This window comes from Ornithodoros turicata, chromosome 2 (assembly GCF_037126465.1).
Source record: "Ornithodoros turicata isolate Travis chromosome 2, ASM3712646v1, whole genome shotgun sequence".
NCBI lineage: Eukaryota > Metazoa > Arthropoda > Arachnida > Ixodida > Argasidae > Ornithodoros > Ornithodoros turicata.
Window position 1 is genome coordinate 6,858,846 of NC_088202.1, and position 24,117 is coordinate 6,882,962.

Consider the following 24,117-nt stretch of genomic DNA (forward strand, 5'->3'; position numbering starts at 1 on the left):
TAGAACTTTTTTCTTTTTCTTGGCTCCTTAAACTCTTTTTAAAGAAAGGATTCGAAGGATTCGAGATTCGTAAGATTTGTGGATTCGCAGAACCTTCCTTGGATTCGGGTTTGGATTGGGATTCGAAAAATTCTGGATTCGTCCCATCTCTAGTATTTCTATTCTACCATCGCATTATACATTGTGGCATACAAGAGATGTACAAAGTTTGGTATGTTTACATTAAATTTTTTTTTGCGATATAAAATTCTGAAATTTCTCCCTCAACCTTCCCTGCGAAAAAAGAGAGAGGGAGAGAGGGAAACTCAGTTCCGCGAGTGCTGTGTAATCCGCAGAAAAAAAAAATCGCGAAGTTACGAAAATTCGACAAAATGCACATTTTTGATCGAAAATTTCCGAAACATTCGGAACATTTCGGAAAAAAGCGTGGTCAGGGCAGGGTACAAGTTGCTTAGACACGCCGTCTTCCGCGAGGGACGTTAAATACGGTGTGCCGTGTGATGAGCTTTCATCGCATGTTAGAGAACCCTCAGGTGGGCAAAAGCAATCCAGAGACAGACCGCTGTGGCGACGCTCATGATCTCAGTTGTCTCGCGACGTAAACCCCCAATTATTATAATTATTGAAGCGCAGTCAGGGTATTATTCGATACCTCGCTCTCTTAGCAAGACGTACCAAAAAACCTTAGAGCTACTTTTTCTTGCAGTCGAATATACATATATATTTTTAATTGCCGGCAACTTCGCAAGTGTGTACGCGCGCAGTGACGCATGGCAGCGCAGGAACAACTGCGCGGATAAATCACAAAAAACTCTATGAAAAGCAAACACTAAGCAGTAGCCAGGGATGGGCAGTATTTAAATACATTGTATTTAAAATAGTATTTAAAATATAAATACATGTATTTAAAATACGTATTTAAATACAGGCAAGAAAAATTTATTTATATTTATATTTAAATACCGTTTTAGGCGTATTTATATTTAAAATACACTTAAATACACATATCTCATCCTCCCGATTTTGTGGGCTTCTCTGGAGATCAACATTGTTAGCCTCCAGCGATGAAGGGTATCTTGGTGAGAGGCTACAGGTCACTCATCCCGTGTGTTCGGGGATTTCCGTCCTTCCAGAAAACAGCACAATGTGCGAATGAGGGTATCGCCACCCCGGTTGCTTCAGTCTTGGAAGCGGGGAGAGAAACGAGAACACCAATTTGGGAAAAATGGGATTCGTGACCCCCTTGCGACACTTGACAAAGCATGGTAGCCTGGTGTCTTTAGATGGTTTTGAGTCGTTGTCGGTTTTTGTCCCGTGTCCGTCCTGTCTAGTCCCTCCCCTCGCTGCTCCTGAGACTCAAGGAGACGTTTCTGTTCAATGGGCTGTCCACGCAAGATGCTGAAATCATCACACTGCATCACGGAAAAATAAAGATATATGTGGGCATTGTGTGCAGCAGACATGCATCCACGGGTAGCGCTATTTATACACCAATTTAAAAGAATAATTGTGCCTGAACGGCTCAAAGTATTTACGGAAGTAGTTACAGTATTTAAATACTGTCTTAATGTATTTATATTTTGTATTTAATTACTTTCATCATAAAGTATTTATAGGCAGTATTTAAATACATGAAAACATATAGTATTTTGTATTTATATTTAAATACCCGAAAAGTGTATTTATGCCCAACCCTGGCAGTAGCCTTATTGAAGAAAACGTTAGACAGGAACAATGTTTTGGTTGCTTGTCGAGCCATAAGGAACCACCCAAAAAATTCACATAAAATTCTATGGGGTGGGGGGGGGGGGGTTGAGGGGCGCCTATGGATCATCTGCAACAATCCGCAACATACATCTGCTTCCTGTGAATGTGAGGGGAATATTGAACCATCGTAAGACACATTCGGTTACGAGATGCCTACAGCTGATAGGAAGCGGAATATTATTTCGGTTGCTTTTATTTGAGGGTGGTCGCGGTATCGCGTTACTTTTTCAATTTTATAGGGACGCTAGTATTGTATTGTAGTATATTTTATTTTCTTAGTGGAGCAGCGGGTAAAGGTATTCCGTTACTTCGTTTTGGTGGCGGGTGCTACACTGCGTCCTTGGACGGAGCGGACGAGTTCCCCCCAGATTTGTCCCAGATCAGGGCAACTTTTTATGGCATGGCAATTGCATGTCAAAAAGACAAAGGCAGTAGAATTTCAATAATTGTTTTTCAGTTTGAGCTCATTTTGTTACGTTCATAACAGCTACACGGGGACGCTGCAATACTTTTCATCACCCCATTCAGAGTATAACGGGGATAAGCAGGTAAGCAGGGGATATAAGTAAGGAGGTGTATGCTGCCAAAACAGATCTCGGTATGCTGTGCAGCTTTTATCAACCTCATTCGTATATTCTGAGTCTTTCATTTTCAGCAACGGACAATCGAATTGTATACTTGCGTGGGTCAAGGTGGGTCATGGTGTACGAGCGGGATCCAGGACAGTTGCTCACCACCGGACAGTTGCTCACCACAGAACCGCTGAAGCCGGACAATTGCTCACCGCCTCTTTCACCGCACTTATATGTAATTTTATTTCGCGGTTTTATGTGATGTGATTTTATTTATCGTTTATCGTTTATGGTGCTCATATACTTGACTTTTTATTTGTTAGCTGAACTTGGGTGTACCTCGAAATAAAGCGATCGAAATCCCCATTTCAAAAAGAACCACTGTAAATAAAAGTTATCTGGCTATACAATGCGCAGTTGCGCGCGGGAAACTGCCAACAGCGAACTTAGACTAACCTGGACATAGCGGTGCAAACACTGAACTTGGACCAACCTAATAATAAACTAACCACCGTACTGTTCAGTCGTCTCCGCCCTACTAAGCCTAACGGGCGCTAAAATGTGGTTTTCGTTCGCTGAACCGACTTGGACAGATATAGAAAATTCTTTAATTTTAGTGGTTAAATAATGATGTGATTTTAAATCTTCCCCGTCTCGTGTCTTGGAAGATCCTGGTGACGCAGGCATGAGCGTAGCGAGACGGGGACAAGGTCACTTTGTAAAATTGCGCACTCTTTATTCATAGGTCATGATTTTTTTCTCAGAGTCATCATAATATGAGCCTGTGAACACCCGCACAGTCCGCAGCGTCCGTCTCCAGGGAAGGAGGTGACGTGGTTCCACGCTTTGCCCCCCTGGAAACACTTTGCTGCCCCCTCCCCCTTGGGAAATGATCCTCTAGGAACGCCCCATGGACTGAGATCCTGAGAAAGACGCTTCAGGTGTGCCTTCAAGTGGACGACCTCTCGCCTCACCCTCTTCACTGGTGGATTCCTAGATCTATTTGAAGCCACTTACACAGCTAAAAAAGAAGTTCAGCTAAGATAAAAAAAGTCAAGCGCCATAAACGCGAAATAAAATCACAATATAAGCGTGGTGAAAGAGGCGGTGAGCAATTGTCCGGTGAGCAATTATCCGCACCCCGTACGAGCGCGGTGTACATGGTGTACACCTGACTGGGTCACGTTGTACTAGACCGTCCCTGCAATGTTGCCGTCTATCAAGCATTCTTGGGCGACCTGGAATATCAGCTCAGATAATTAGTGTGCCACTGAAACATGAGTAGTACCACTACTGGCGCGGTTCCGAAGCCCACGAAATTGAGATACTCATTCGGAAGAAACCGTTTGCTCATGAGAAACGGCAGCGAACGAATTCGATATTATTCGTCTTTTTTTTTTTTTTTTTTTGCTTTGCTATCCTGCTGCGGTGAAACCGGTCTCCGACAACTGAGCGGCCCCTTCCAAAGAAGCCGGCCGCCGCCCCTACTGAAAAATGAAAGAAAAACGGAATGTTTCTCGACGTGTGCACCTGCGATGAAGACATCACGTGACAGCCCGCTGAGCGAATTCCACGGCACTTAACCAGTATGACACACGTTCCTTCTCCCCTGTCCCGCTGTGTTTGGAAGGAAGCTTGCTCCGGATGTCTCTCTCACTGTATGGATATCGACAGACGGCACAGAGAGCAAATGAACATTGTTCGAAATTCCGGTCTTCCCCAAATATTTTCTCAGCGGCGGTTGTTTATTCTGAGGTATGCAAGGACCTCCCTTTTGAAACGATCCCCGAACGGTATCCCATCCACATTTACGCTCGCGAGCTTTATTTCCATTCTTATTCGTACATAAAGAAGGGGTTATGAGTGAGAATAACAATGACGCACCGGAAGGGGTGCCTCACATGTCTACGCGTGTGCCATGCAAAGGGATTCGGTGTAACTCAATGGTGGTTGTCCATTCGATATTTCAGATGAGCTTCATCAGTTTCAGCTGCAATGAATGTTTCAGCTTCAATCACGGGAAATTAGAGCACTATAACACAGTGCATTGAATACATGAATCCGGAACCTCAAGTGCGAACTGGCCGTGTGTTGCCTTCCGTTTCCTAGCCATTTTTCATTCGCGTTGAGGAGCTGGACTGGCAAAATCGCTCTTCCCATCCCAATGGAATTTGGGAATGGCGATTTTGCCAGTCCACCCCTGTTCTGTCGTCGTTGGGAACGAGGCTAAGTTGCGCACGGTGACTGATGGTTTGAGAGTAACGCGACAAGGTCTATAGACAGAACTGGCGACGTACGCCCATTACAAAAAGAAGAAATAAAATATATATATACGGAAAAAGGGGCCCTGTTTTATTGTGCCTTGTTTGGGGCCTAGCATGTTGACTCCAGGGGAGGCCTCTTGGGGGCAAAACGGATGCATGTGACAACACATTGATTGCAAAGTGACGACGCCAAACGGACGCCGTGCATCACCCAAGGCAAGTAGTCGGCGCAGCATCTATATGGCCGCACTAGAGATGGGGAAACTATCTTTAGTGTGTAATGCGTTGCCATTACTTATGACAGCTTTGCAAAGTAATGCATTACAATTCTCATTACTTTTGCTTACTAATGTGTTGGTAACGTCATTACTCAGATCAAGTAATCACATTAATGATATTAGATTTTTCCAAAAGTCTCTAACACAGTCCTTTGCCGAGTTACATGCGCGTGCTGCAAGGAGACATGGTGACGCTATAAATTTTACACATTGCCGGTGATAGCAATTAGATTTTGTGCAAGATCGGTACGTACGAATGACTTTTGTCGAGAAATGAAAGCAGCGTGCACAATCTAAACGATGAAGTGTAGACAAAATTAATGGCCGCGCAGAGAGGGTTTAAAGAACTGTGTCCTCTCTCTTTGTTCCCGTTCATCTCAGTATAAGAAGGCTTATAACCTTAGTGGGGGGGGGGGGGGGGGGGTGTCGTTTATCGAAAGAAAAAAGAAAAAAAAATAAGAGAGGGCGGTCTGCCTGCCGAGACGGGCGGCAAGTTACCACAGAGAGAGAGAAAAACTAGTACTTGAAAATACGAGGAGGGAATCCTCCCTCATCTACCTGCGCTACACCGAGGTACTAAAAGAATGTTTCAAATACTATAAAGAATGGGGAACAACGGCTGCTAGAGTCGCGTTGTCATTATGTCCCAGCCTTCAAAAGCCCCCAAAACGAACACATTCTTGTATCGATATTTCCTGTTTATGCATAGTGTGTGGGTACTGTGAAAGGTCGCGGCCCTCATTAGGAAAAGGGTCCGTGGTCTGCTAAACGTAAACATCAAATTTGTACTTCGTATATGTTACGCAAAGAATGTTTTGATGGTGGTGTTAAAACAACACACACACACACACACACACACACACAAAAGGCGTCAACAATCCAAATGTGTACATATACGTACTCGTAAAAATAGCTTGCGCGATCATGTCCGCTTGGCTGCAGTAATTCCTGGACGATAGGAATTTCTACCCTCAAACTGCTCGAGCATCTTATTCCCGTGACATGTAATTGCAAATTATTTCAAATAATAATATCGAAAAAAACTTGAGTGTAGTTCAGCATAGGTTTCAGTTACACTAATAACAAGGTGTTTTGTCGCGGCCCAACGATTTATTGCAGCAAGAGCTAGATTATTTCGATCTACAAGGGGGAACGCGAGGCAAAGAGGGTCGTATCATCCGCACAAATGTTGAATTTGACAGCTGTTGATGTGTTTACTATATCATACTATATCATTTATATAGACAATTAATAATAGCGGGCCGAGATTACTACCCTGTGGAACGCCCGTCAATACTTGGAGCTTGCTCGTGCAGCCGCCATTTACCGAGACGTATTCTTTTGATTTAGCTCGTACACCCTCCTAGGCCAACTTGGATATGCCGCTGTCCACCTGCATGTGTCCGGCTATATAGCTACACGAAAGCCGTCTACATTGGCGTAGTGGCGGCTACGAAAAGCCTCATCATCCCTGTAGCACAGTGTGTCTGCCGATATGCCGCACGAGCATTATACAATACCTCACCTTTCTCCACCTCTATGTTCGTGAGGGAATCACGCCATAACCGCATTCATACACTCTTGAGGTGGAAGGAACATGTAAGAGGTCTTTCTGTTGGGGATGGAACGATACGATATTCTTATCTGTATTGGTATGCGATGTTATCGATACTTTTAAAATGTCGATTACTATTGGTAAAAAATATAGATATTCATATCTATATAAATGTCGTAGAAATGTCGCTAATTCCGTCGCTTCTGGGCGCGAACAGATTGTCAGGAAAGAAGGAAATGAACGAGTTAAACCAAACTTGACGAATTTTTTCCCTCTTGATTCGGTTTTGCTTTGGCAGGGGGAAGGGGTGGGACGTAGAGAAGGTTAAACAACAGGATGTCGATGTTTCCTGTATAGGTGATACAGGTTTCCTGCGAAGATGCGCAATGAACAAAATAAAGAAAAAATGGCATTCCTTCACTAATATTTTGCGGGCGATCTATGGAACGGATTTTTGTTCTGAAAACGGCCACGATATCAAGTGACCGAAAGGAACAGATGTTCTCATTGGGACAATTTTGTAGCTTTTATGATTAAAAAGTTAGTTAACGAAAGTTAATTAAGACATTGGACTTTGCTAATGCCCTCCTAGGGAGTGCCCTTCAGCATATGCTATATTGCAATTCATTTCATCTTAGAAAAGGTGTTATATATATTTTTAAAAATATGTTTCCAGTTAGCTGGGACACCCTGTACATATATATATAGGCCGAAACAGCTGTCCAGTACTGGCATGGCGACGTTTGACTTACAAACATATATATATATATATATATATATATATATAGTGAAGAAAATTAGCAGAGGCTCTTTGGCTGCACGTTGAACATCAGTCCCAAACGTCGCCGCACCAGCATTGTGCAGCTGTTTCGGCCATATTGGGCCTTCATCAGCAATGCGTAGGTGGGCGACGTTTGAGCGAGTGGCGTCGGAAGGTCACGTGGAACGTGATGTCCTCCCGTAAGGGTGAGAAACTCACCGTGGAATTTGTAAATTAGGTAGGATTCCCGTTGTTCCCGGGAGCGGTCGGAGATAAAGTTCGACTGGAGAATAAAAACCGAGGCTTCGTTGATTGAATGTTCTGGTTGTTTGAAATGGCGTGAGACTGGAAGATTAGGTTTCTTGGTAACATCCGATCGGTGATTGTTGAATCTAATTCGGAAAGCAGTTTTTGTCTGACCCACGTATTGGGCCCGGCATGTGTTGCGTTGAATTACATAGATAACGTTGCATGAGTTACAGTCTACGTCTGCGTTGACCTTGACGGTAAAGTTGGAATTCGTACTTCTGATTGTTTGTGCGGTCTGCATTAACTTGCAAATCTGACATCTCCTGCCATTACATGGATGACAGCCCGCCGAAGGGTTAGTGGGTTCGCCTACTTTAGAGCGAACCAAGATATCTTGTAAGTTACGTGTACGTCTGTAAGCGACACATGGTGGATTAGGAAATATGTTTTTCGTGCGTTCTGACTGGAGAAGGACACTGTGGTGGCGGCTAAGTATGTTGTTAATGTTTGGGATATTTCCGGCGAATGTTACAGTTAAGTTCACAGCATTACTTTCTGATTTGTTTTGTCTTTTCTCGAGTAAGCTTAGACGGTTTGCCTTGCGAGCTTTGTTGAGAGCATCTTGAACTAGGTCGGGTGGATACCGACGACCGACAAAGGTTTGTTGCAGCTGTTCTCGATTTCTGTCCAGATCGTCGTCATTCGAGCAGATTCTCTATACCGAAGAGGTTGACTGTAGGGAATGGCCAGTTTCGTGTGGCGAGGATGACAACTATGGAATGACAAGTACTGTTGAGAGTCTGTGGGTTTACGGAACAGATCAGACGTTAAAACTCCATTGGTTAGCTTAATTTGAACATCAAGAAAGCTAACAGTGACGGGAGAATAGGTGTGAGTGAAGTTAATAGAAGTGTGGAACTCATTGAAATCGCGTATAAATTCCAATAGGCTGTCTTCCGAATGTGGCCAGATCATAAATATGTCATCAAGGTAGCGCTTGTATAAATAGGGTTTGTCCTCACGCGTGCTCAAGAATGCTTCTTCTAGTGAACCCATGAATAGATTTGCATAGTTTGGTGCCATTTTAGTGCCCATAGCGGTGCCCATATTATATATTATATATAATGAGGAAAAAATAAGCCATTAAAGAAACAAGTAAATGACACTAGACGTGTTTGAAATTCAAAATTGCAGATTAAGATGGCTTCTATGGCTGCACGCAGAGAAACAGGTACTCATGGAACGATGCGACAGCACCAGAGGACACGTGTTTCGCCGTGTTTGCGGCTCGTCAGCTCTGGGTAGCTGCGCATCGTTCGGAATTGGCAAACCAGGGGTCGCTCAGCGAGCGACATACACCTGGGAGGGTGACTGAGCACTCCTCAATGCCACACTGCAAGCCAGTGAATTATAATGAGGGGAAAAAAGCCATGAAAGAGACAAGTAAATGACACGAGACTTGTTTGAAATTCAAAATTACAGATTATTTATTTATTCATTTATTTGAAAGATACTGCCGGCCATCTCTTGATGGCCATGGCAGATGAGGTGAGTACACTGCATACAACAAATACAACATACGGCTATACGCAGTGCAAAATGTCAAGTGTTAAACATCTGAAGTCAAGAAATTATGATGGCTTCTATGGCTGCACGCAGAGAAACAGATACTCATGGAACGATGCGTCAGCACCAGAGGACACGTGTTTCGCAGTGTTTGCGGCTCGTCAACTCTGGGTAGCTGCGCATCGTTCGGAATTGGCAAACCAGGGGTCGCTCAGCGAGCGATATACACCTGGGAGATTGACTGAGCACTCCTCAATGCCCCAGTGCAAGCCAGTGAATTATAATGAGGGAAAAAAAGCGATGAAAGAGACAAGTAAATGACACTAGACATGTTTGAAATTCAAAATTGCAGATTAAGATGGCCTTCTATGGCTGCACGCAGAGAAACAGATACTCATGGAACGATGCGAAAGCACCACAGGACACGTGTTTCGCCGTGTTTGCGGCTCGTCAGCTCTGGGTAGCTGCGCACGTCTAGTGTCATTTACTTGTCTCTTTCATGGCCTTTTCCCCTCATTATAATTCACTGGCTTGCACTGTGGCATTGAGGAGTGCTCAGTCACCCTCCCAGGTGTATATCGCTCGCTGAGTGACCCCTGGTTTGCCAATTCCAAACGATGCGCAGCTACCCAGGGCTGATGAGGCGCAAACACGGCGAAACACGTGTCCTCTGGTGCTGTCGCATCTTTCCATGAGTATATATATATATATATAAAATTGAAAGGCTCAGGATGGCGGTGGACCACGAGAATGAAATAAGCAGGAAAAATCAGAAGACGACGAAGAGCGTACAGGAAAACACAAAGGGGAGTTTCTTAACACATATAGGGATAGGGGTCGACGTTTCGGCAGTCAGCGCTGCCTTCGACGGGATATATATATATATATATAAGCAGGAAAAATCAGAAGACGACAAAGAGCTTACAGGAAAACACAAAGGGGAGTTTATTAACACATATGGGGATAGGGGACGACGTTTCGGCAGTCAGCGCTGCCTTCGACGGGACTGGGGTTTGGTGACAAGAACAAGCTTTATATATGGGAGAGGGTTATGTACAAGGGAAAGAGAGCAGCGCATGCGCTTTTGTCATGACAAACACAGGTTGGTGACTAAGTGAAAGGGGAATGGCCGGGTCTGTGCAGCAGGACCTTGAGGAAATACCAGTGAGCCTGAAAAAGAGACAAAAGAGCGTATGTATTGTGCTGGATTAGGAATGCAGGTTGCGAATAGTAGAAAGGATTCCTGGATCTTCGTTTATCTGACACTGGAATTTATGAATGAGATAAGATTCGCGCTGTTCCCTGAGCCGTTGGGAAGGAAAGCCTGACTGCAGGATGAAAATAGATATATTGGTGATTGAGTGTCCTGGTTTACTGAAATGGCGCGACACTGGCAGATTAGGTTTCTTCGCGACGTCAGATTTGTGGTTGTTGAATCGCGTTCTAAATGACGTCGCTGTCTGTCCGATATATTGGGCGTTGCATTCATTGCATTGAAGAAGATAGACAACATTAGAAGAATTACAGTTAAAGTCGCCATTAATGTTGACCCGATAATTAGAATTGGTACTTTCTGCAGAGTTAGCGGCTTGCATTGATTTACAAATTTGGCATCTACTTGCATTACAAGGGTGGCAGCCAATGCTATTTTCTGGAAGTTTGTTAATTTTGGCATTTACTAGTCTGTCTTGGATGTTCCGCGCCCGGCGATAACTTACGCGCGGTGGCTGTGAGAATATTTCCTTCATGCGATCAGATTGTGAAAGAATTGTGTAGTGGCGGTTGAGTATCCGGCTAATGTTAGGAACGCTGCCATTGAATGTGACAGTGAGATTTACTGCAGAGTTTCCATTGGTTCGAGGAGATCTTTGGAGCAATTGTTGGCGATCTGTGGATCTTGCCCTGGCTATAGCGTCTTTCACAAGTTTGTCACAAGTTTGAAAGACGCTATAGCCAGGGCAAGATCCACAGATCGCCAACAATTGCTCCAAAGATCTCCTCGAACCAATGGAAACTCTGCAGTAAATCTCACTGTCACATTCAATGGCAGCGTTACTAACATTAGCCGGATACTCAACCGCCACTACACAATTCTTTCACAATCTGATCGCATGAAGGAAATATTCTCACAGCCACCGCGCGTAAGTTATCGCCGGGCGCGGAACATCCAAGACAGACTAGTAAATGCCAAAATTAACAAACTTCCAGAAAATAGCATTGGCTGCCACCCTTGTAATGCAAGTAGATGCCAAATTTGTAAATCAATGCAAGCCGCTAACTCTGCAGAAAGTACCAATTCTAATTATCGGGTCAACATTAATGGCGACTTTAACTGTAATTCTTCTAATGTTGTCTATCTTCTTCAATGCAATGAATGCAACGCCCAATATATCGGACAGACAGCGACGTCATTTAGAACGCGATTCAACAACCACAAATCTGACGTCGCGAAGAAACCTAATCTGCCAGTGTCGCGCCATTTCAGTAAACCAGGACACTCAATCACCAATATATCTATTTTCATCCTGCAGTCAGGCTTTCCTTCCCAACGGCTCAGGGAACAGCGCGAATCTTATCTCATTCATAAATTCCAGTGTCAGATAAACGAAGATCCAGGAATCCTTTCTACTATTCGCAACCTGCATTCCTAATCCAGCACAATACATACGCTCTTTTGTCTCTTTTTCAGGCTCACTGGTATTTCCTCAAGGTCCTGCTGCACAGACCCGGCCATTCCCCTTTCACTTAGTCACCAACCTGTGTTTGTCATGACAAAAGCGCATGCGCTGCTCTCTTTCCCTTGTACATAACCCTCTCCCATATATAAAGCTTGTTCTTGTCACCAAACCCCAGTCCCGTCGAAGGGAGCGCTGACTGCCGAAACGTCGTCCCCTATCCCCATATGTGTTAATAAACTCCCCTTTGTGTTTTCCTGTAAGCTCTTTGTCGTCTTCTGATTTTTCCTGCTTATTTCATTCTCGTGGTCAACCGCCCTCCTAAGCTTCTAATCTATATATATATATATATATATATATATATATATTTACACATTTAGCTCTTTTGTCCCGAAGAAGGCGGAGCTTCCGCCGTAACGTAGACATCCTCCCTAACTTTTATGATTTTTAAGTTTTAATAAACCCCTTTTTTGTTACTTCCCCTACTTTCGTCTTCTGTCTCCCATTTATTTCAACTATATATATATACCGGGTGGTTCAGTTGAATCCCCGGGCTAAATAATTCGTGAATCGGTGCACCAATCGAGTAACTTTCTTTTTTACAAGTGTTTGTCTAATACCGCCTACAAGATGCGCACCGCGCGAATGAGCGGCAGGCGCTCATTATGTAAATAACAATTCACTACTACCCCTTTTGGGACCTCCAGTGACACATTTTAGAGAAAAATCTGCAACCGAAGCGGGTCATTTGTTGCAGTAATAAATTTGTTTCGGTTTACATATTTTGTCGCGGCTGGTCGCGGTGAAGCGCAAAAGAACGCTCTTCCACTCCCTTATCCACCAATGAATTACGTCCTCTTGCGCTTCGCCGCGACCAGCCGCGACAAAAATACGTAAACCGAAACCAATTAATTACTGCAAGAAATGACCCGCTTCGGTGGCAGATTTTTCTCTAAAAGGTGTCCACTGAAGGTCCCAAAAGGGGTAGTACCCATTTTAATGCCGACGGCGCCCTGCTTTAGAAGTTAGCTTTTTTCACGAAATTAATTTGAATTGTTATTTAATTAATGAGCGCCTCCCGCTCATTCGCGGAGTGCGCATCTTGTAGGCGGTGTTGGACAGATACTTGTAAAAAAGAAAGTTATTCGATTGGTGCACCGGTTCGCGAATTATTTAGCCCGGGGATTTAACTGAAACACCCGGTATATATAGTGTATATATAATTTATTAATATAAACATCGATATTTGAATCGATTTCTTTTATGATGTCGATAATTATCGATATCGAAAGTTTCGCTATTTTTGCACTACTATTGTCCACGCAGCCGAGTTTCTTGCAGTCCTCACTTGGTGTTCCTTTAATCCTCGCTTGAGACATTATGAGATTATCTCAGGCAGTGAGAGGATTTCACGGATAGAGGCAGCGACAGCAGGTTTTCCCCATCCTTTTTTGGAAGGCTCAGCGCAAGCCTCCCCCTGGAATGCAACGAACGGGAATTTTCTTTCTCCTCATATAATTCGATTTCCGGAAAGCTGCGTAGGAAGTAATTTAATAGAGACGAAGGCGCGTCCTCTGATGGATATGCGAGTCAATTACACGAAGAGCACAGGAGTTAATCCGCGTAAAACAGACCGCGCAACACACGCGAGCGTACCGTCAGTGAATCGCGCGACACTAGCATAAAATCGTTTATCGCAATTTTCATCCGATGCAAGAGCTTTCTTAGCGTACAAAATTATGTATTAGAGCTGAACACGGTTGTGATATGCGACAAATTGATTGAAAAACGAAACGCGAATGTATTTCTCCAACTTAATTAACGTATGGCCATATTGCCGCCTGTCGGGTGCTGTGCTGTCATTGACACCGGCGCAAACGACGACGGGTCATATTCTGGTGAAGTACATCTAACCAGTGTACATGTATGTGTTTATAGCTGAAATAACCCCATAGTAGCAGTTGAGAGCTGTTTCTGCCTTATATGCCAACGTCAGCAGGCATGTGCGCACTGCGCAGGTGGTAATGTTGGAAGGGATGCGGTCAGAAGGTCGCGTGGAACGTAATGTCCTCCCGTCAGGGTAAGACTCTCACCAACTGAAAGCTTCAGTGCAAGACCAATTGACGCATACAGGAAAAAAAAAAAAAAAAGAAATGATGTCTGTTGCTGTGCTCCGGGTCACAGCCTTTAGAGTTTCACGTAGAGCTACGGACGTGCTATGTGTGATTGATGGTTAACCCTTTCGACGCTGATTTTAGATACACATAACACAGGGCAGATATTTTTTTTCTCGCTTGATTTGGCTTTCCATGCTGCAGAGGAACCAAAAAATACAACACGCAAGGTTTGTATGCCTTGGCCATAGAAAAAGGGCGCATAGTAGTAAAAATAGCACTCAGCGCTTAGTGGTTGTGAAAAAGATCAAAATGTTTGGCGTTATAATTTATGTTCTAGCTTGCAGAGAAACTGGGGTGTAGCAAAATGTATACGATGCTCATCAGGAGCTAAAATCTGTCGAAAATAGTGGCGCAGCACATGTGCGAGTACTTCTGAAAGACGGACATTGCATTTTCAGCAGCAAAATTCGCCGGACGGCTTCATGATTAGTTTGTGGCACCACCATACATTTCGTGTGATATCTTCTTCATCAGATTCGTCAGGAAGTTCATGTAAATGCACTGTTGACACAAGAACTGACGCTCGACGGCGACGCTCCTGCCCGGATGTAACCTGAGCTGACCATAAGCAATGTCGTTCCTCCTCCATAGCTCGGTTTTTCCGGTTTCTCTGTAAATAAAGTTAGCAGCGTTTTGGTTATTGCCTGAATGCCTCGTCGCCTTCTTACTAAGAGTTGTTTTCAGGAACCCATCATCCAACCCAACGTTACCCCCCTCCCCTATGAATAGTTTAGCTACAAAAAGAATATCTTAACAATTTTTTGCTACCTTCTCCTAATTTTCCGCTACATGGGTAGATTATCGATGAAGCTCCCCATTTATCATCGCACAATAAAGCTATTGTTGGTCTACTCCACCTTGGTGCCGAAACCCGGCAAGCTGGGACTCCAGTGAACTGCATCGACAGTCCTACGTAAATGCAACGAACATGAATTGTCAGCAGCCGTAGAACAACGAAACTCAACGACGCAGCAGCGACTGCGCTGAGCTATGGATTTACCAGACTGGATGAGATAACAACCTGCTGGAACAACGCTTAGTAAGTTGCAGCTTGACTTGGCTACTCTCAACAAAGAGATAGAACAACGTATTTAGAGGTGCAACTAGGGAGCGTATACGCCACTGTGATGGACTATGAAGACAGGGTAAACTGTCGCAATCTCAGACGTCGACTTCGCCACTTACGACGACGCTGTGGATATCATTTCTCAGCGCTTTGGTGACCGCGTGGGGATAGAGAAACAACGCCTTAGGGTGCCTCAACACTAGCTCCTTCTGGATATGGTGAGGACAACCGCGTCGTCTGCTACGAGTTATCGCCATCTTTACACCCACGCACAGCCCGCGATGCGCTCACAAAAGTGTAGCTATATGCCTAGCTACACGTTACATTTTGGAGTTGAGTAAAGAGATAGGGGAAGAGACTTAAAAAAATGGGTAAAATCGATACACTACTCATGCATGGTAAGCGTGGGCGTAAACATGGCGGCTTTGCGGTAGTCCTCTTTACCAATTGTGACTCCACCCTACACAGAGGGAGCTAGTATTCAGGCACCCTACAACGCCCTGCTGAACTTCCTAACCTACCGGCCGTTACATCATCTGATGATATCATCGTAAGCTACAAGACAACGTACAGACGAGCATCCGTGGTCTCTGGTCCCTGGGAGTTTCCAGCGCAAACTATTCTGCTATGCTGCCTGAAATTCTACTGTCGTCACTTCCTACGGACATTGTAGTGGAGTACCATCGCTTTGCAAATCGTAAACTACAGGAGGACGAGGACATCTCTGAATGGACCTCAAATCACGGTGCTTCGGACACATGGAGGGACGCCACATCCGATGCAACGAGAGGACTAAGCAATACATCTCTGAGCTTTCGGGAAGGACAAAAGACAAAACACAGAAACTGTATGTTTTTGTGTTGTGTCTTTTGGCCCTCCATCAAGCTCAGGAACATGTTACCAACGTCAAGTGTTCGCCAGCTCACTTGCATTTTACTTCTATATGTTCTAAGCAGTATACTTCGATTCTTTTGGACCGACGTAAAAAGTCAAGAATGCAGCGGGCTAACTCAGGATAGGAAGAAACCCTCCGTGGCGACTATAAGAAAGGAAGGCCTTCAACCTTCAGTACGCACTCGGCCACGGTACCCCACAGTGCCCCTGTTCCTAAGTACGGCTGCCTCTTTTCCTCGGGTACACAACGGACAGCTGCAGTGGACCACTTCCCTTGGATCTGTGGAAGAAGAGGTTGGCTGAGGATCGACACCGTTTCCGGCGTACTAAAGGAGCAATGTGCGACACATTCGGGACTCCTCCTAAGGAAAACACTGACAGTATGACAGCTGCTATGCTGGCAGCTGGAGACATCCCAGCCTGCGGAGAGTAACTGCTCCAAACTTTCCGCACCTGATTCATTGGCGATCAGAAATACACGTACATCTGGAGCGTAATTGATGGAGGCAGTCAGCAAACTTTTATCCGAAGAGATGTACCCGACAAACTTCGCTTCAATGTGCGGGGCAGCGTCACTGTGAGCCTCAGCACTCTACGCAGTACTACTTACTCTCCACAACAACAGTGGTGCCATGTCGTGGAAATGCGGTTGCGGAGTCAGTTAGCAAACATAGAATTTGGTTTGGTGAATCTGCTAGAATTTGGTGTTCAAGCTGTCACCGTACCCTTCGTCTGTCGTGACTTTTGTCAAACTCCTGTGGAACTCGTTCGATCCATACGTACGGCCATACTTACGGAAGATGGCTACATTGCCGACGAGCTGTTGTTCCCCGACATATCCGTCGAGCTCGGAGTTTATCTGCTGTTTGGTTGTGGTATCTCTAGAAGCTCGCCAGTAGAAAAACTAGACACAGCGCGCCCACCAGCCGAGCGTTTCGGGACAAGCCCGGGCTGAACTTTGCAAGGTTCCACGCCTGCATATAGCGGAACATCCAACTCGAACGCTATGATTCGCGTGTTGAAGATGAATCAGCCACTTCTCTCCGCACCTTATGGGAGCTGGAGGGCATCGGCATCATGGACGACTCCAAAACCAAGCGAGAAGAATAACCCTCGAAACGCTCAGAACCTGTGCCGCTGTGTAGCACAGACCTGACTGGCTTAAAAGAGGCCATGAGAGTTGGTCAAATGTCTAGACGTGCCCGTGCCACACAGCGTAACGAACGAGGAGGCACGTCACCCGCCGGCGACTGTCATTCAGGTGGTGATGATGGCGCGAGTTCCTCTGCTGAAGGTGCAAAAATACTCCAAAAGCCGGGAGACGACATAACTGGACAAAAAAGCTAAAGGTCGAAGCTACTAAAGGTCGAAGACATCCGCCGCTATTCAAGAGTTTTCTTTGGGCATGACTTTTATCAATGAATGCCGGAAGGTTACACCAGAAGCTCCACTGTGGCTTACAGTCGAAAACATAACGACTGTGGAGACCTTCTGGGAAAAACAAGGGCAAAAGAGACAACTATGCTCCAGAAAATGATCGCTTCGAAAACGGAGCAGCTGCTCCTGCTACATCCGGACAGCGGCGTTACAAAGTTTCCTCGATGAAGTGGACATCATGCCCCTGAGGGGCAGGCTACACTACGCAAACGAGGAAGGCGTAAAACATCCTATGATTTTGGCAAAGTGTCACCGGGGTGAATGAGGTTGGATAGGCGAGCGGCCTGCCTAGTCTGGTGGCCATCTGGCGTACGTGATCGCAGAAGCCGCAAACTGCGCAAATTGCCCTGAGAGGTGCAAACCTCTCAGAGGGTCTGCGAGAGAGGTGGTGTATCACGCGGGGTCTATGGTGAGGAGTGTTATTTTCAAGTGCCAAGTTTGCCATCCCATCCGTCTGGAGCCTGCAACTGCACCCGCTGCACCGCTTCCAACGCATCGCAGGCACCGCTGCCACCCTTTCAAACTTGTCGGCATCGGCCTTGCAGGGCCCCATTGAAATTGACCCAATTCAAATTGAACCCATTGACTACCACCGTGTTGCGGGAATTTCCCTCAACTGTTCGTGATGTCATTGGAAAGCCCCTTATAAGCCTTCTATCCACATTCAGCCATTTTCTCCTGACGAAGGCGGAGCTCCCGCCGTAACGAAGACGACGCCCCTAGCTCCTCTAACAACTAAGTTTTAATGAACACTTTTTGTTACTTTCCCTTAACAACAACAGCAATAACTTAATTTTTAGGATGATGAATGGGGAGTTTCATGGCCAGGGGCAATACTCTACCCCATTGCTGATGGTGATGTGGTAAATGAAATATTACGAGTGAAATGAAATAGGAGCCCCTCCACAATAAGGTTCGAAGTCTTAAAGGTTGGAGTCCAAAAATGTCAAAAGAAGTTCCAAGGGCTCAGCGCTGGTGGGCTGGATTTGACCAGGGACCACACAATTTTGGGGAAAAGAGAGTGCGACTACTTCACCTCTTTGTGTTGTTGTATGTACGGATACGTAACGCCAATACTTTTCCAATAAAAAAAAAAACGTGTAGCATGTGGAATATGGTGCAGAACCGCGTATTAAAGACTTGTTATGACTACAATCGGGAATGTATACTGGGCCATGGGCTAGGGTATCTTTGACTAGTCCTCCCACTCACATTCACTCGCTTGTTCAGAGGAATGAAGCTCATGTTCGATATGCTCTTTGACGCACGCTGGTTACCAAGCGCAGAACACCACAACATTCACTGGGCGTTTTACAATGTGGACAGATTCCCCAAGCCCCTTTTCTTCTCCAGTCGCCACAGCTCGTGCGCGGGCAGGCACAAGGTGCGCTGGGCCCGTTTGCATACAGGTTGAGTACGATACATTCTCAATTCGATTCGCTTCACTTCCAGCACGTGCTGAGTGCCCTACCAAGGGCAATGAGATTAAGTACGAGACTCATACTCAACTTTTATGCAAACAGACCCTGGTGGCGCTGTCCTCTCCCTCAATGTCTCAATGGGCCACGCTGTATGATGCGCCGTTACTCATCGGGAGAACTCGCTCGTACCTTGCTTCCTGGAAGAGTGCACAGCAATTTTGCTAGATCTAGCGGTTTTGAGATAGCATACCAACCAGAGGTGTTAAATTTCAGTCGTTTCTTCGCTCCACGTTCTCTTCGTTGACGCCATGGACTCTTCAATACCACAACCGATTTTTACCGATTTTTGCACAGTTTCACGGTCGCTAAAAATCTCACGACCTGCTGGAGGAAGTGGTTAAGGAAGTCGCTAAAAAGCCGCTAATTCCAGCATACGAAAACACTCGCTCAACAGAGCAAAAAGTCGCTTAAGTGATCCAAATAATCTGAGATTGTCTTCGTCGTCCTTTACCAAGGAAAATGCGCCCTTAACTTTTTTGTCACATGCTGGTGCAATATACTGTTTTTGTCTGCAAAGTTTTTTTTTTCAGCAATGTGCTTTCGATGTCTTTTTGTTCATTCCCGCTTTCTTGAAGTGACTTCGTTAAGAATTTACGATAGTTGTTAAAGGTTTGGATGTAAAGTTTGAAGAACGAATCAGTCCTCGGCTAGATACCAAATCATCCACAAGTTCCGATGGCTTATCAACAGTGTCGATACCCGACTGATATTTGATCCAGATCTGCATGCTATCCAGGATAGAATTTAAAAAAAAAATGCTGCATGCAAATGGGTTGCATTACCTTAGCGTGGTCGCCATGGACGTTAGCCTCTCTTAATCGTTCTGTCAGATTCGACTTTAATTAATGAGGCTTGTGCAGTGACGTCATGTGTGGTCACTTGACATTGGAGAACATATTGCCACACCGGATCGGAGTAGGGGGGAATGCCGTGAGTTGTTGCGGTATGCGTGCAGTTACGAGAGGAAACTGTAAAAATACACGCTGCTGCCTCATTCGGCATGCAGTAAGATGCCTGCGACGCATCCCCATGTTTTCCCATCTCACGTGGCTCCAAGGCGCCCAAAGGCTGCGGGTCACGTCATGTGCGAATTGGCGAATTCAAAGTAGGGTTGATTGGGTTTTTATAACCAGACCTGGTTCTCTGGCGGAATGCCTCGCCAGATAAGCTGTACTTTCTTAGGAGGCTGCTTTTTAACTTAGTGTAGTCTTCGGAAACTCTTCTACTGAGTCTCGCGATTGCGTTCGCGGCTTCCCCAGGAAAAACGTTAGCAACCTTGTGGGCTAAGAACTTTTGTGGAAACTCTGTTTTTCTTTCTTTTTTTTTCACAAATACGTTCAAAGTTAACTAGATACAGACCAGTGTCCTCTCCGAGACAGAAGGGTTACATTTGTCATTTTGTAAGGCTCTGGATGTACTACGGTAGGAACGATTGCTTCAGCTATATTTCCAAGTTTCTCACTGCGAGTTATTTACAATTGGAGTTCAGCCTGAACTAGTTCCTTCTGTTTTGAATACTCTTTTTCTCTTTCTTCTCTCTGTCGGTTTTCCCTGGCTTCTCTCTTGGACCATCACCCAACACCTTTGAATTCGGACCCCAACACCAACCCATCTCCCAACACCAGAGAACACTCTGGAATTTCATCATCGTCAATGTTCGATTTCTGAATGATTTGGATAATGTGAGGCTTCTTTGTTAAAGGAAAACGGAAGCGAAATTTGTCAATTGCAAGAAAGGATCCGAGCAAGGTGTAAATCTTTCGAATAATTATGGCGCCACTAGTGTTTTGTCAGCACGGTGTACGAATGGGCATATTTTTGACGATTACGAACACGCTGGGCCGCCCGACCGACACGATCGCCCATGGAGCGCGCACGCTGCCGCAAAGCATTGCGGGAAAATCTGAGGAGCGCGTGACGTCAAATATCCCTCGAGCTCCATGTGCGGCTGCCACGTGAACAGGATGAGCACGGCGAGTTCCGAACAACGCCTCAAGATGTTCGATTCAGAGATCTCGTGGTAGTCTGAAGGCGATATACTCGATGAGAGATGGGTTCGTACCTATGCTTCTTCTCCCCCCCCCCCCCCCCCGCAACGGGAATCAGACGTACGCCGAAATGCCAAGTGCAGATAAAGATTTGTTCTTTCCGTTTCCGTGAAAATACAGAAGGGGCCGCTTCTTCTTTCAGCCTGATTTACCTCGTTACATCAAGTACATCATCGTACAAGGCATAATGAGCACCTCCGGATTTGTTTTGAACCATTCGCAACAATACAGGGTGGTCCACCGACCATGATAGAAATTCATAGTAAAAAACGTAAGCCCCGGAGAGACATGCGCTCAAGGGATTTTTTTTTCTGCCAATAACTTTTGCCACATATTGGTAACATTTCTATTTCATTTCAGTTGCCGGAAAGTTAACTTCTTCAATTGAACTCCGAAATTTCCCAACGCAACCTAACGTTTTCTTTGCGGAAATGGGTTCCCCGTGGTCATTTTAATGATTATAGCAGATAATCCCACTCGTAATGCAATGGCAATGGCCGAAATAAATTCGCCGAAAATCCGTGGAAATGAGCCCTTGGCTCCGCCTCTTTTTTGACGGCTCGTAGTTGGAGCTCAAAACTGCGAAGAAAGGAGGTTACATTGACACGCCACACGAGGGGGGAAAGGGTTACAAGCCGTCGGGTGACCTCATTTTTGATAAGATGGCTTTGATTCCCGCACGTTCTCTGATTCCCCCCTCGTGTGGCGTGTCAATGTAACCTCCTTTCTTCGCAGCTTTGCGCTCAAACTACGAGCCTTCATCTTTCTCCTTCTTCATCTCTACGAGACTTTCATCTTTCATCGTTAATTTCTTAGGCAAATTGAGGCTTTGTATGTGTTTGTCCCTTCTATGTTGTTCCAGCCTCAGAACATCAGTTCTTTCATGTTCAACGTTGCCGCCTGCGTCGATCCCGTCGTATGAATGTGTGTATGAGTGAGCAAAAATGTAAGAGGGAAAGGAGGATGAGTGAGAGAGAGTGGCTGGTTTATCCCTTCAGATGACGCACCCTGGAAGTCGCTGAGAAGTCGTGTTAGCTTAGCTCAATTGGTAGAGCCCTGGACCGGCAATCCAGAAGATGTGGGTTCGACTCCTACAGCTGGCTAACCTTTTCAGTGACTTTCATCTTTCATCGTTAATTTGTAAGGCAAATTGAGGCTTTGTATGTATTTGTCCCTTCTATGTTGTTCCAGCCTCAGAACATCAGTTCTCTCATGTTCATTTCCACGGATTTTCGGCGAATTTATTTCGGCGATTGCCATTGCATTACGAGTGAGATTATGTGCTATACTGAGTAAAATGACCACGGAGAACCCATTTCCGCAAAGAAAACGTTAGGTTGCCTTGGCAAATTTCGGAGTCAATTCAAGAAATTAACTTTCCGTCAATTGAAATTAAATAAAAATGTTACCAATATGTTGCAAAAGTTATTATCAGAAAAAAAATCCCTAGACCGCATGCCTCTCCGGGGCCTACGTTTTTAACTATGAATTTCTATCATGGTTGGTGAACCACCCTGTATGTCTGCGCACTACTTGTCCTGTTTCACCTGTCTCCAAGTAAGCATAGACGGAAGTTTCCTGTCTTTCGGAAACAATTTAAATACGAGTCAGAAAAAAAGTCAGACATCGGCGGAATTTGAACTAGGCATCTCTCGATTGCCAGTCGAGCGCCAATGACCAATACAGCACGGAAACAACCACAGACTAGTAGAGCGTGTTTGTTCTGAAACGTGGCCGAATGCAACGTAAGACAGCCAGCAATGTAAGCAGCAAGACTCTCACCCCTAGAGGGAATGAGGTCACCTTCCTTCGGAAGGATTTTGGGGCCAGCCTCGGTAGTGTTGTCCCTGTCGCTGTGTTGTCTGATGTTTGACGCTGTGTTTGTGCTGTCTATCCGTGTATCGTTCGTCAAAGGAATACTCGGTTCTCGCGTTGCCGAAAGGAAGTCGGCAGCATGTTTCTTAGGAACGCTTATTCGGTTGTTGGATTTTTTTTTTACATGTGTTGTCTCGAAGGTTACGTCCAGCTGATATCGTAAATGGGCCAGACAATCAGCTTCTGTGGTTGGTATTACGTTCTGCGGAAGAAACAGAAGTTGGGGAAGAACAGGAATCCAAAGGTGTGGAAAAGACAAAGAAACGCGACCACAAAGCGGCCACTGTGGTGAAGGAGAGATGCAGTGGCCAGTGTTCACCCGTACGTTGGGCCCGTATGTTGGACGTTTGTGCATCATCACAATGCACGCTCGCAATGGACAAGCTCTCTTGAAAGGCATCTAGTGAGACTTAGAATACGTAAGTAAATCCTGGTGAAAACTACTCAGCAAAGCCAGTACTTACACTTACATGCTTGAAGTCTGTGGGATCCATCGTGGGATCGTGAAACCACTGCCACCAGTCGTTGCGGTTGCCCTTCCCAGAGTGACGAGACGACCAAGCTTACCGAGCGGAAGAGTTTATTTGACGACGTGAGGACGAGATTGACGTCCACGAACTGCGTCCAGAGAGACTTGAACCAACTAGCCTTCGTGGTGCAGTCTTCGATTCCAAGACGCTCGCGTGCCCGATGACCTTTTTCGTACGATAGTCGTGACTGCGACAGAAGATATGATGACACGTAACGCCAGCCATGTTTAGAGGACCTGGTAATAACAGGCGGAATGAACTGCTCTTTCCGGCGACATTCACACCTCTTGATGTTCCTTCTCAAGACCTTAGGCCTGTCCTGACAAATAACATAAAAATATGCAGGAACACTGGGAGAGACAGGGCAGCAACAAACTTAGTATGGTTAAAAGCAGCATAGGAAGCTAGACACATACTTTCGACATTCGTATTCACGAAGTCATTACATCACGGTTACGGTTTGGACACACCCACCAAACACATGGACTTCTTCTTCGCAGATAGAAGCCCCCCCTCCCATCCCCCTCAGTGTACACGCTGTGGGGAACAACTCTTTGTGCTACACATTGTTGTCATATGCCCCCCCTACATGAGTCCCACTGTTAACGCCATCTTCATGAGTTTTATAAGCATTGAGTTTACCACTCCCCCCAGCACTGCTGGTGATGAGCCCTTGTTGCCGTTTTTAAGGATTCACAACTTTTTAGAGATACAGACGAACCTCGTTAATACGACATCCCCGCTTTATGACACTTTGTCTCGGGGACAGTTCCCTCCCAACAGCCTTGGCATGTAAATCTTTTTCGTTAATATCACATTTTGTTTATATGACAATGACCGGTATTTTCCGTACAACTGGAAGTACTCCTGAGCAATAACGGGCAAAATCCAGGCCGCGCTTTCGGGGTGGCTCATTATGCCTC

General features: G+C 45.4%; 1 protein-coding gene across 2 annotated transcripts in view; it reads left to right on the plus strand.

Annotated features, from left to right (window-relative positions):
* The window catches only part of LOC135385165 (protein O-mannosyl-transferase Tmtc3-like), a 246,876-nt gene that overhangs the window by 34,131 nt on the left and 188,628 nt on the right, over window positions 1-24,117 (plus strand). The window lies entirely within an intron of this gene.